A 14733-nucleotide genomic window follows, 5' to 3' on the forward strand; every position below is an offset into this window, starting at 1 on the left:
GCCTCGAGTATAACAGAGATGTTAAAATTTATAAATGTGTATGTGCATCTGGGAACAGATGAAATGTCTCTGTCCGCAGCCCCCGCCCCCCCCTTTAAACATCATCCCTGGACATGCTGAGGATCGTGTCCTCTGGAACAACACTCTGGAAAACCATGCTCTAGTCTAGAGCCTTCAGTTACTGCAGAGAAAAAGGGTAATGCCTATTTCTTCATAGTAAGAAGTAAAGGAAATTTAAAAATTTGAAGATAAAAAAAGAAATATTGGTCACCCGGTTTTGGTGTGAAATAGATCTTGTTCAGTTAAAAAAGTAATTTCCAGGTCCACATCAGGATGTAACTGTCCAGCTGTCCTCAGTGAGCGTATAAAGCTCTTTAAATTAAGGTGCCATGTAATTAAATCATTCAGGAAGTTGACAGGCTTCTCAAGGAAGGTGGTTTACTTTCGCTTGAAGTAACTAACCCCTTTGCCTCTGAAAAGCCCCACACCCAGTAGTGACTGACTCAACTTCGTAACATCGTCATTAAAATCTCTAGCATTTTACAGGCAACAGTCTAGAGCGTAAAGAAAGTATAGGTAACTCTACAATGAGTTAGATGATGTGAGTGTTGGAGGTAGTTTGGAAGATTTAGTAAATCCGTTTACAATGAAAGTGTGCGGTGGATGGCTTGGCTCTTGGGGGTCCCTATGCAAGCGCACAGCCTGACCGAAGTCTACCCACTTACACCCCCCTCCACTTTGCCAATCCGACTCCTGGGAGGGTGTGGGCATGAATTCTGGGACAGCGTGTGCCATTCCCAGCCTGGCCCAGGGCCCCCCGCACGCCCAAATTTAGCCCCTCCGAAGCTCCTTAAAGTCTGAACTGGATGTATCCACTTTTCCGAACAAGCGCCTGGCGGTTCCCCCAAGTTCTCCGGGCTGGTGGGACCGGTCAGGCCCTCGCGCCGTCCTTCGGGGCCAGAACAAACAGCAGATGAACCCCTGAGGGCCGAGTCTCCTTCGCACTCGTCTTTACGCCGCAACTCGCAGCTCTCTCCTCTGCCCCGGGACCCGTCTCCCCAGCCGGCTTTCGGCCCGGCCAGGGCTTGCCTCTCCAGGCGGCACTCCCTTTCCCCAGCCTGGAGGAAACTGCGGGGTGGGAGGAAAAACTTGGGCGACCTCAGTCTCACTTCCTAGGGCTCTGCATCCGCCGCTGAGATGCTGGCAGTCTGGGGACAGCCTCCCGAGGCCCTCTCCGTATTTATCCACCCCGCACAGTTTCCATGGCTCCGCCGCCATCCTCCGCCCCCTTCTCGCGCCCAACCGGACCGGGTGGGAGCCGTGGGGGGCGTACGCACCGCGGGAACCCGGGGCGGGGATCGCGCGTCGTTTCCAGGACTGGAGTGCGTAGAGGCGCACCCCCAGTCTGACCCCGGGGTAGCGGTGCCACTGCCGCAGCTCCAGCCCGGCCCCCTTCCACTCGCCTGCGCCCGGGTCTGTTCCCCGCCGGGCCCCGCGCCCTGGCCCCAAGCAGAGCGCAGCCCCCGGCCCGGCCTGGCGGCACGGGGGAGGGGCGCGGCGCAGGCAAAGTTGCTGAGTTGCTTTGCACGCTCAGAAGTTGCAGCTGAGACGGCAGCTTCCCTCCCCCTTCCTGGACTCGGCAGCTCGGAACACACACACACACACACCCGTCACCACCCGCTACCTGCCCTCGCCCCAGCGGCCCCCGCCGAGACTCCGCAGCATCCCTCCCGACGCCCGCGAGGAGCCCAGGTTTCCAGCGGAGGCGGGCTGGGGGCGGACGCACCCCACCTCTCCGCTCCGCCGTTGCGGGGGCGGCGGGGGAGGGTGGATAGGGAGTGAGGGGAGGATGCCTTCCATCAGGGCGCCGTACCGCCGTGGCACTTTTGCACTTTGCTTCGCCTGCCGGCCCCCTTGCCCTCTCAAAGCAAAGCGGGGTGTGCCCAACGGGAGTGGGGATGTGTTTCCATCCCCTCCGGCAGGGGGCTTCGCCGGAGGCAGCGGGAGGGGCTTTGCCAGAGGATGAAGTCGCCAACAGGTGCTCGCGAGCCCATGTGACCGGGGAGGGGCCGCGCGGGGGAAGCCAGGGGTGGGGGCAGGGGCCGGCTCGCTCCCAGTCTGCAGTGGAGCCCGACGGCCCGTGCGCCCGGCCCGCAGCGGCCTGGGGAGTTTTGGCGAGTGCCCTCGCGGCCTGCCCGGGAGGAGAAGGAAGAGGAAGGGGAGGGAGGCAGAGGGGAAGGGAGGGATGCAAAAGTGGGTCAGGAATGTAACTGGACGCTGCGCACCCACGACGCAGCGCCCCCTCTCCGCCCCCGTTCCGGGTAGAGGCGGCCAGTGCCAGCCGTGGAAAGCAAGTCTTTACTGTTGTGGTTCCCCAGCATTATCCGTGGACGGTTACCAGGGGATCCCGAGGGATGTTTCCCTGTGACCTTTGGGGAAGAAAAACTTAGTTACCTCAGTAACCGACTTTGGCTTGGATGCAATGATACAGTGTGTGTTCTAGGTGTGCCTGAGCAAGAGGAGGCTGCAGTTGCACTGATGGGGGTTGGGAGGAAGATATTTAACTTTTTTTTATTACTGACCCAAAATGTGAAAGGAAAGCTGGAGAGGAGGTGTTTTGTTGCCCTGTTTCATGTTTGTTTTTTACTGTTTCAGAGAACATAAAAGATTTTGCATCAGAGTTTGAGTCTCTCCAATGCAGTCACAGGCTGCCATAAATTTACCAAAGTTCTTAGCAAATGCCGACTTAGTTGTTACAAAGATTTGAAGTTGGTATCCTACAGTTGGAAGGAGCAGGAGACAGTGACAGTTTTGTATTTGGGGAAGGCTTGAGAAACAAACGTGAAAAGGCTTTTATTAAAAGGAGAAGAGGAGGAAAAAATAACAACCCCAAACCCCAGACCTCCTCAAAGCAGAAGGAGAGCAGCCCAGTTAGTTCCCGCCCAGCACAGTGGCACCTTACATCCAAACCTGTGATCAGGGGAGGGAGGGGTCCAGAATGAAAAGTGATGGGCTTTGATTTGAATGCTGGTGACACAGGCAGAGTCCAGGAAAAAATAAAACTAAAAGATGAGACTGCAAAGACAAAGCTTAGTTGTGTCGTGTTTGCAGCCAGCTCTTCTTGAACACCTTTCCCAAGTTTGGTCCCATTTTTCCGTCTGCTGGTTTTGTCCAGTGCACTGTAGTCACACAGCACGGGATAGGCCTGCAGAAGCAAGCCCAACAGCCATGGTGCCGAAAACTCAAAAGAAACGTGTAGTTGCTGGAGTTTTATTCAGAAGTCAAAACGTTGTGTTATCCTGTAAAAAAGATGTTAAGAGTTATCTGAAAACTTAGGACATGTAAATTTCTGTTTCCAAGGCAACTCTAGATCAATCTAAATTGAGATGCATTTTGAATTAAAGAGTATATGTTCATAGGAAGCAAAACTAGTAAGTTGAACTTTTATAAATTGAATCATATTCTAAGTATGTGAAAGAGGTCAGTTTGTTGTGAAAACTTGTCATCCTGCCATCCTCAGTTTGTCTTTAGAAAGTAAAAAAAATTCCACTGAGTTGCTCATTAGTATAATACTACTACTAATAATAAAATAATAATAATAGTTGGCCTTCTTTGGAGTGGTAGACTGGACATTGTTACGTTACTGTCTAGATAGAGGATCTTCAGTTCAACTGGCAAAAGCCTTTATTTTCACTTATGGTGTTTGCCGAACCTGTAGAACAACTGTAGTTGGAAGCTGACAAATTCCATACGTTCAATAGTCTTTCATTCTGAATGAAAATGACAGAGTTATACAAAAGTTTTCTGGAAACTTGAAAAAAAATGAACATATTCATGATCTTAGATTTTGTCACTCTTTAAGGGGCATGATTCCTTCTTTTCAAGATAATTAGACTTTAAAATCTTAGTTCAAACCAGAATTGTTGCTTGAGAAATGAATTGAAATTTAAGTTAAAAATGAAGTGGCAAACTTCCTTTTGCTCTCATTCCTTCTCCCTACCCCCCAAGTTTTATCTGAATTGATGAAACGTATACAGGTTGATCTTCATTTTAGTTATAAATCAGATTATAAAGCAAATTAATTAAAGAATGAATATCTGTTAAAGGATTAACAATAAGATTCTTAAAGTGAAATGTTCTCATATACTTAAAACAATTGTTACGTAAGTTTGCGGGCACATTTTAAGAAATCATTTATATGTAAGCAGGTTTTTTCATAGATTATTTTGGACAGTGCCTTTGTAATCATTCACTTTCCTCAAAACATTTTTTTGAATGAACATATACTTTAAACATCTTAGCCACCTATTTCATGTATAGAATTATGTTAAGCACTGTGGAGATTACAGAGAAACATATTCACGTTCCTAAAAGAGTCAAGTCTAATATAGTTTAGTTGGAGGTGACAACTAGATGACAAATATAAGAAGTTTAACTGTTCACACACTGGCCAGGTGGCTCAGTCAGCTGGAGCATCATCCAGTACACCAACAGGTTGCTGGTTGAATCCCCTGGCAGGGCACATACCCAGGTTGTGGGTTTGATCCCTGTTTGAGTAGGGGAGGCAGCCCGTCAATGTTTCTCACATTGATGTTCCTCTCTCTCTCTCTCTCTCCTTACTCTCTTTCTCTAAAATCAGTAAGTATATCTTCAGGTGAGGATTCAAAAAAAGTTGTTTAACTGTTCATTAATTAAATAAAAACACAGTAAACATATGCATATAGGCATAAGAAAAGATGATGGATTCATTGGTGAAAGTTATGAGTTAAAAAGTAGAATAATGAGGGGTAGGGTGGAGGGATGGGGTGAAAAGGCATACAACTGTAATTGAATAACAATAAAAATTTTTAAAAAAGTAGAATAATGAGAGATTAAAAAATTTTTTCTTCTGCATATTCTCTAAAATGTTGACAATGAACTTGCGTTGTTTCTGTGAAAAAATAAAGGTTTGCTTATTGTAGGGAGATGTTGCTAGGCAGCCTTTATATAGTTGACTGTCAATGGGAGTTCAGTCATAAAGTGCCCAACAACTTCCTGGGGGGGTTGGGGGCAGAGAGCAGAGGGTGAGAGGGAAGGTAAGAGAACACACCCTTACTTAAGAAAGGCTAAGATGTTGCAGGGTGCTCTTTGAGTTCTGGGAGGGTAGCAGTTGGCAGCCATCAGGAAGTACTCCAGAGGGAGTTGGTAGAACTTGTACTTAGGTCTTAAAGGATGCACCCGATTTTTATAGCTAAAGAGAGTAAGGCCTTTGTAGTGGTAGAAGTGAAATAAACCAAGAGGCAGAAAGTTGCAGGAGATGGAGCAACTATGAAATTATGTCATTTAAATGGTTGTTTAGGGACAGGCCAATGACAGGCCATAAATGCTTGGCCAAGTTTGATTTAGAACTGTGTTTGCAGTTGATGGGGAATTGTGGCAGAATTTTGAGAAAGGGAAATACACAAAGTTAGATTTGAGGAAAATTAATCTCGTGAGTTAGAGTAGAGTAGGAGTTTAGGGACCACAATGGCTATTGCAGGGGTCCAAGGAGGGCTGGGAAAAGGTAGTATCAGTGGGAATTGGCTGGAAGACAATGCTTTGTGGGTTGTTATAAAAGAAAATGGACAATATTAATAGTGTTTGGACACAGTACACAGTGGACTTGAGTCCAAGGTGGCCAAGGATTTAAATCTAGATGCCTTGAGAGGTAGTACATCAACAGAAATTGGAACAGGAAGCCAGTGTTCGAAGTAAACTGAAGAGCTGATCTGAGACAGGAATTTGAAGCCATGATTGGCAGTTGGGTTTAGGAAAGATGGATGGGTCTTAGCTGAAAGCCAAGATGTAATTTATCTACAAGAAGTAGGTGATTGTCAGTCAGAGGTGCAGAATGAACTAAATTTGAACTTGGTGGCAAATAACCAGTTTTAGGGGACATTAGAATATACATATAAAATTTTCAAAGTTCTCCTCCTTCCTCATAAAAGCACAACAAGGTCATCATTCCTGGGGCGTTAGAAATGATGTACTGAATCAGCACTGCCTCGCCAAGTGCCTTAACCCAGTAGCTCCCTAACCTGGCTCATCAGAGTAATGGGTCCCACCCAGTAGGCACTGAATTACAATATCCCGGGCTGGCTGGCTGCATTTTAAATAAACTTTACAGGTCAGTCTTGTGTGGATTCCTTTGGGGGTACCAGTGCCTTAGCCAGTTTGTTCAAGACCTCCCCCTGAGCGTGCTGTCTTCCCTTGGGAGAGCAAGAGCTCTTACTTTCCATGTGTTGGCTTCAGCCTATTCTTTTGCTTTTGTATCTCATGGACAGTCATTGATAGGCAGTGCTTGAAATTGTTTATATCCAGATGACCTGCTGCTTTCCAAATTTAGCACTGGTTTGGAAGCCTGGATGGGTATGTCAAAAGTTCCCTGCCCCGCTGGGTAGGAAGGATTGGGGTTGACGTGCCATGTGTGTGCTGAGTGACTCATGCTGTGTCCATCGAAGCGTGTTGAGGGTGATGCAATAACTCAGGCCCTGGGCAGACCACTTCCTGTACCTTTGGCTACGGAGACTCAGGGTGTGGCATTTGGCAGTATTCTTAGGAGACTGACTGAGCCTCTCCTAGGGAGAGTAGTCAGAGGTAAGGCAAGGTAAGCTCTTGGCTCTAAATACCACAGGTCTTCTAGTTTAGAGAGAAATGAGTAGTCAGAAATGTGGGCTTGAATTTCTGAAAGGTGACGACTATTCACACCTCTCTCAAGGAATACCTGTGTGTGTATAATATATATTTCTCTATTATCAGAAAAACAAAAGTCTCTCCTGAGGAACAACAAACATTTTGTCACAGGTGACTTTCAGTTAGCCTAATGCCAATTGTCTGGCTACAAATGATCATTTGCTCTTCCTTTTCCTTTCTTGTTTATAACCTATAAAGAGACAAATTCACATGTCCACATTACTGCATGTCTGGGGGACTAGTAGGCAGAAACTAATGATAAAAATTGATGGTGGAGGTTGTAGGGACAGCAGCCCCTCTCCCACACATACACACTTAAACTCCCCATTTTTCTAAGCCTATAACTATTGTAGCCAAGGGTGGGTTACTTAGTTGCTGAGCCTTTTCCCCTCACCAAAGAATAGTAGAAGATGATAGAATATAGGGTTTTTTCCTTCATTGTGGTAAAATACATATCACATAAAATTTACCATCTTCACCATTTTTAAGTGTGCAGTTTATACTGTTAAGTACATCCACTTTGTTGTGCAAGAGATTCCAAGTTTTTAAATCCATTTAGAATATAAGGGAGTATTCCTAAAGTGTCAGAAAATGAAACCGAAGTTACACACACAAAAAACTCTGAATGAGACAGAATAGGGTTACGTGTAAATGCATACAGCATTCATATTTTCTCCTGCGAGGAGGCAGGTAGATGCCTGTGCATGATGGGCTTACCCAAGTGCATCCTTTCACAGCAGCCGATGTGTAGTTAATCAGTACAAAGGGAAAAGACAATTTTGTGCTTGAGATTAAAGTTTTTCTAAAGCTGTGAGTATAGAATGAGAGAAGGTGCTCAGTCAAATGTGAATTTAAGAATTTAACTTACATAGTTTCCTAGAGTTTCCAGAGTTTATTGTTGTATAATCTATGGAAATACTTTCTTGATGTACACTGATGGCCAGGTAGTATTTGCTGTTCTCCTACTTTTTCTACTGAAATACATCTTTTTATGAAAATATGGGTATCAACAAAAAATTATAAATGATCAAGCACCTTTAAATTTATTGATGTAAATGGTCACATCATTAAATGAAACAATTTTTAAGGTTAAATAGTTAAGATTCACAGGAAAGACTGGAAACATTATTGCTATTCACCAGAGTTCTTAGTAGACCCACTTCTTTTTTTTTAACATTAGGAAATTTATTTTTACAACCCCTTACTGTTTGCACTCGGTCATTCATAATACCCACAAAACTGGTTTGAAGCTAGTCGGTCCAACAGGATGTCAACTGCAGTTCCAAAGGAGTTGTGGGTTCGTGTTTTACCAAGGGAGACGCGCCCTCATTCATATCTCCTGGCTGTGGACGTTTATAGCTTGTATAGCAACCCTCCGTTTAAAAAGTGCTGCTGATCGAGAAAACTTAAAGAATCCTTCTGAGTTTACCTTATTCAAAACTGCCTCAGTAAACTTTTGCTTATCAGTCCTGAGAAGATGTGTTAAAACCAGTTTGGCAACTTTTTTTTTTTTTTTAAGTATAGCATGCTAGAGGGCTTTGAGAAAAGAGTTTTGAAATAATGTCAGTGTTGGAACTAAAACTGAACGATTTCTTAAAACAAGACTATTCATGATATATATTTCTCGGTGCTTTGGAGGACTCATCTTTTAAAAGCCGAGATTTCATGGTAGGACTTAATTACCAATGGAAATGTAATAATGCCAGGCATGGGCAATTGAGAGTTCCACTAAACTCAGAAGACAGTTTCTTTTGTATGAATACTGACGAATTCACAGTCCTGCACACATGCATACCCAATATAATTGACTACTTCTGGTTTTTCTAAAAAATCCATTTTTTTTTTACTGTAAACAAATCAAAATATATTGGTAGCATGAGGTAAGTTGCTACTTTTGACTTTTCAGCATTCTGAATTTCTTTTCTTTTTGCATTTTTTTATTTTTCAATTACAGTTTACTTTCCATATTGTTTTGTACTGGTTTCGGGTGTACAGCATAGTGGTTAGACAGTTGACTGATTCTGTTTAGAATCAGACTTCGAATACTTTGTAGTCTACTGATACAGAAATACAGTATTTCAGATGAGAGCTCTCTCTCTAAAGGATTAACTTGGAGTCAATTTGAAAGGTATGAATCAACTATATCATAGGGCAGTTTCAGATGCAAGTTCAGATGATCCTGGGAGTCTAGCATACCTCAATCTTGACTTTTAAAACTGAGTTTTTACTTTTTACTAGAAAAATGTTCTTAAAATCCAACCATCCTGCAATCCACATGAGCCTATTTTACGATGAAATTCGATGATAAACGCAAGACATTTCTGTGCTGCGTGTTAGCACAGAAACAGATTGTTCTACTGCAGCCATGCCCTGCCCCTTTGCTTTGTCATTTCTGTGTTTAGCTGGGCCTCTGCCTCCTGAAATGTCAGTCCTCCGACTCATGTGTATTTTGCTTTTGATTACCTTGGTCCTCAGCCAGCCTCACATTCGACACTTTCCGCATAGGCTGTGTATAGGTGCTTCTTGATGTTGAGCTGTTAATCTTTTTATTATTTCCTGTCACTTTCGCCATGATTGATGCTCTTGAGCCTGAGGGGGGATGGGGGGGAGTGATGAAATGACTTTGAAAACAACTTTGAAAAGGAGCATTTTAAGTTGGAGTTGGGCCTTACCTGAGACCATAACAACGATTGAGAAAGCACACAGTCTGTTTTGTGAGGTGGTGCTTGAACACTTTGTAGTAGAAGTGAAGAGGCTTTTCCTGGTGTTTTTGCAGTGGTTCAGATCTCCAGGTCTGTGGGGTGAGGTGTGGCGAGAACTCACAGAAGGCTGGGACTTAGTGCTGTGGGAAGGTTGCAGAAAGGGGTCCTCTTCCTTTGGGATTAAAATAAAATTATTTTTGAGTTGTAGGCATTACCAAAACTCAGACTCTGTCATCTCCCTGATATTTCCCCTACCCCATACGCACTACCCTAATGCTTGGTTTGGCTTTGGAAGTTCTTCCCCCACCCCCACCCAGGCCTATAGCATTCAAGTAACCCACTAGAATGTGAGAAGAAAATGTTAGAACCTCTATTATATTTTCAGCTTGTTACTTTATTTATTTTTTTACTTTGTTAAAATTGTGGTAGAATAGATAAAACATAAAACTTGCCGTTATAATCATTTTGAGAATACTACAACTCAGTGTCATTAACGACATTCAGTATTTTGTACAACCGTCATCGTGGTCTATTTCCAAACTTTTTACCACCCCTACAGAAACCTACACTCCTTGTGCAGTAGCTCCCCGTGCACACCTTTACCCTCTGACCTACTTTCGGCCTTTCGTGCTCATTCTAGATACTTCCTACAAGTGTGATCATACAGTACATGTCTTTTTGGATCTGGCTTATTTCATTTAGCAGAATGCTTTCAAAGTTCATTCATGTTGTAGCATTTTCTTTTTATGGTTGAATAATATTCTATCTCTATATAACCACATTTTGTTTGTCCATTCACCTATTGAGGGAGATTTGGGTTGTTTTCATACTTTGGCTATTTTGAATAGTGCTGCTGTGAGCTTGTACAGCACAGCTGTACAAGTATCCGTTCAAATTCCCATTTCTGGCTGTGGGGTATACACCTAGGAGTAGAATTGCTGGGTTGTGTGGTAACTCCATGTTTACCCTTCTGAACCACCACGCTGTTTTCCACATTTTACATTCCCGCCAACAATGTACAAGGGTTACAATTTCTCCCCATCTTTGCCAGTCCTTGTTATTTTCTTTTTATCATAGTCATGCTAGTGGAGATGAGGTGCTATCTCACGGCTTTGATTTTCATTTCCCTGATGACTAATGATATTGAGCATCTTTTCATGTGCTTATTGGTCAATTGTATGTCTTCTTTAGGGAAATGTCTATTAAGTCCTTTGCATTGTCCATTTTATATATGTTTTATAGTGTCTAATAGTAGACTATGGTTTATAAATAAAAAGATGAATATGCTTGGATATATGCATCATGTTTTTTAAATATGGGGGACATACTTTTAAAAGTTTGGAGACCATTATGATGGACTATAATAACGATCCATTTTATTCATTTGCTTAACAGTAGGAGACTGTCGATGAAAATTCTTAAGCAATTCTGATTTTAAACGAATATAATGTTTTTACTGGAGCCTCCATATGAAACTAACTGCAGGGTCCCAAGGCTGCCTTTTAGGATGTTTTCTTTTGGTGCTTAAGAAAGTAAATCTTCTTGGATGGGTTTCAAGTTAGACTGACCTTATGCTCAATCCTATTCTGTAGTTAATAATGGGATTTCAGGGTTCTAGTGTATCTTATTAAGAGATAGAAATGGTCTTTTATGCTGTGTCACATAGGAGAACCACAAGGTATAGAATAAATCTAAAGGGAGAGGCTTGGCTCTAAATAGTAATAATAATAATAGAATGTCATTTATAAGATTTGTTTGATTATGTAAAGAGATTAGCTTTTGGAGGGATTGAACTGCCCTGTTTAATGACCAAGTAAGAGCATTTTTGGCCTTGGGTTGATTTTTTTTTTTTTAACAGATAGGTTTCCTATTGTTCTATTCTTTGAAAGTAAACTTTGTGACGTTGCCTTAAAATGCCAGCTTTTGTCAAGGGCGTGACATCACCATCCTAGCACATCCTGGCGTATTTCTTGGATAGGGTCCACTCTGGCAGGCGTTTTCCAAATAAAACATTTGATTCAGTAAACCAGTGTTTTATCCAGCAGCCCAAGTGGAGAATTTTAAAACCAGTGTTTGTTTGGCCAGCAAACATTTTGTTTCAATCCTTGCAGCTAAACAAGTGGGTAAAATTTAAGTGGCCTGCTAGTAAAAACAAATGCAGAACCCACTTCGGAAAACTCTGGCTGACGAGAAATCTATTTGCTGTCAGAGTGTTAGTTTAGATGTTTGGGAAAATAATTTGTACTTCTGTATAGCTTTGTACTTAGCTGCAGTCAGAGTGGAAAGTCTTAGGTTTGGGCAAGGGCTCTTAATTCTTTTTTTAAAAAGGAAGAAGATGAAAAGATCAAGATGAAGGAATGTAAAAATTATTAAATAAAAAGTATTGTTCTATTGCTGTATTTAACTTTTATAGCTTGCCTTTAAAACGTGACCAAAACATCAACACATATTTGCTCTGCTCTGCATTTCTTTCTGCTGCTCTAACTCTTTCAGTGGTGATTCCTCCGGCATCCACCACCACCCAACACCCATGCTTCTTGTCAGGCCCTGTCTTTTAACTTTTATAAAAATGGTAGTAAAATCAGATTTTGATGAGCTTGTTGTTGCTTTTACTTAGGATTTCTTGTAACCGAACATTCTTGCTGTCTTTAATGGATTATCTTCTGAAATACCTCTTTGAATTTTTGAATTTGGAAGTTTGTGGTGTACCTTTCTTTTTAAAAGGCAGATCTCTTCTAATCGGGAAATGAATTGCACTTTCTTAAGAGGATAGTCAGAAATTAGGGAATATGGCATACATGCAGAAGAATGTAGAAAATACATGTACCGCTGAATGAATAATTGGCAAGTGGACACACATGTAACCCCGTCCAGATTAAGAAATAGAACATTGCCTTAGAACCTTCTCTACTTCCAAAACCACCTTCCTTTTCTCTCCATAGGAAGCTTACAATTATGTAGATACACTTAAACGGCATCATTTAGTTTTGCAAGTGTTTGATATGTAATACTTTTTGTTTTGTTTCTATCAACAATATGATTGCCAGACTTAGCCACGTTGATGCCTATAGGTGTGGTTTATAGGTTCTCACTCTGGAGTATTCCTCTGTGCCGGGATAGTGCGTTAATCCACTTGCTGCTGACAGATGTTTCCAGCTTTTGGCTTTTATGAAAAAGGCTGGTGAGAACATTTATATATGTGTATATATAATCTCCTGGCACAGATATGCCAAAGATCTCTAGGATGTATGTGGGAGATGGATTGTGAGGTCATATGGTATTTGTATGTTCAACTTTATACCACATTCCAAACTATTTTCCGAAGTGTTTGTTCTGGTTTGTATTTCCTTTAACGGCGGATGAGAGTTCTGTGGCTCCGCATCATCACCACCGTTTGGTGAGGTTGGACTCTCTAATCTTTGTCAATCTGGTGAATGTGGTATGGTGTCTCATTTTGGTTTTCATCTGCTTCCCCTAATTAATATAAAGCTTATCGGCCATTTGGTTACCCTTTTCTTCTTTTAGCATTTATTCAAATGTTTGCCCATTTTTTCTTTTTTTTTTTTACTGATTTGTAGGACTCCCTTACATATTCTGGAATTAATCTTTTGTCAATTATATGTGTTGCAAATATCTTTTACTACTTTGTGACTTGTCTTTTTACTGTTTGTGTTGCCTTTGTATACACACAAACTCTTAATTTTAATATTTTTGGACTTTATGGCCAATAATTTTTGTATCTTTAAAAATTTTTTTGTATTTGGTTTAAGAAATTCTTTCCTGTCCCAAGCTCATGAGTATATTCTCCTTTATAGTTTCACCTTTCATATGTCATTTTATTGTATTTTATTAACCTGAAACTGATTTTTGTGGAAGTTGTAAGGTAGGGGTGTGTTTTTGGATTTTGTCTGAATGAATAGTTGTCCAGCCACTATTTACTGAAGTGCCTCTCTTGTCCACATAATCTGGAATACTGCCTGTGTCATATATCAAGTGGCCATCTGTGCTGTATCTGTTTCTGTGCTTTCTATTCTGTTCCATTGGTCTTTGTCAGTCCCTCATTCAACCCTACACTGTCTTAATTATCACAGCTTCCCAGTGAATTCATGACACCTGGGAAGGCATGTTCTTCCCTAGTTCTTCAAGCATGTCTTGTCCTTGGCTTTTTGCCCTTTTATATAAATTTTACAAACAGGTCAAATTCTCTAACAGAACCTGTTGGAGTTCTTGTTAGGATTGCACTGAATTTGCAGACCAGTGTGGGGAAAACTGACATGTTTACAGTGGGGAGTCTACCATACTGAAATGCAGTATGCACGATCTTTAAAAGGATGCTGCCCAGCTTTCTGGGTTTGGATCTACCACTGGAGAATTTATTTAACCATAGTGTGCCTCAGTTTCCTTACTTGTACTATAGGGATCATAATAGTACCTACCTTATAGGGTAATTGAAAGGATTAAAGGATTAAATGTGGTACGAGCTGTATGTGTAAAGTGCTTAGAATAGTGTCTGGCGCACGTAAGCATTATATAAGTACATGAACGTTGATTTCTCTGTGTCTACTTATAACCTCTTCAATGTGTCAAGAAAGCTTTATAATTTTCTTTATAAAACTATACAAAATATATGAAATATATTGCTACATATACATATATGGAAACATATATAATCCTTGAAACTTAAAAATTTTAATGCTACTATAAATGGTATTTTTAAAGTTTTTTGTGGGCGTAAATATTATTGTGGTTTTATTAGTATGTTTTATAAGCTAATTAGGATAATGTGTGATTACTACTTAGCAAATGCATGTGTCGCATAAGAGGCTTCTAGGAGCAGGCAAGAAGCACGGACACTTCCATCTGGGTGAGTTCCCGTCCCAGTTGCTGCTCTGGTTTCACAGGATTGAACATTTTATGAATTTTGCATAATTTTAAACAATTGTATCTCATGGATTTCTGTTGAAACCTGTCTGAGAGTTTTGGCGGCCTGGCTCATTTCATCTTCTATAGCAGGCTACCTCCAGCTCATTGTTTCTTTTAAATATATGAGATCATTATGTATCAATATTTGCTTATAGACCACCCACAGTGTGCTTCAGACCCTTGTAGGTTTTATGTCCAGTGCTCCTATTTTTTCCCTAAATTCTGCACGGAAGACGCCACATCTTTGAGACTGGAGTCACAGTTTTGTGCATTGACTCACATCCAGCATAAGTTTTCTCTGGATGAAAACTCATGTTGTTCCTTTTGTATTTGTCAGACATGTCACACACATCTCTTTAGGGTTATAATTTTTCTTTTTTAAAAAACTTTTTATTGA

At 41.6% G+C, this 14733-nt stretch overlaps 1 protein-coding gene across 1 annotated transcript in view; it reads left to right on the forward strand.

Annotated features, from left to right (window-relative positions):
- Positions 1–1336: 1336 nt before the first annotated feature.
- RREB1 (ras responsive element binding protein 1) overlaps positions 1337–14733 on the forward strand; it is a 175046-nt gene continuing 161649 nt past the window's right edge. Inside the window, exon 1 of the mRNA XM_024552288.4 lies at positions 1337–1752. The gene's annotated coding sequence lies outside the window, so the exon portion shown is untranslated. The remainder of the gene's footprint in view (positions 1753–14733) is intronic.

The sequence above is a fragment of the Desmodus rotundus genome, chromosome 3, assembly GCF_022682495.2.
Source record: "Desmodus rotundus isolate HL8 chromosome 3, HLdesRot8A.1, whole genome shotgun sequence".
In the NCBI taxonomy this organism is placed as follows: Eukaryota; Metazoa; Chordata; class Mammalia; order Chiroptera; family Phyllostomidae; genus Desmodus; species Desmodus rotundus.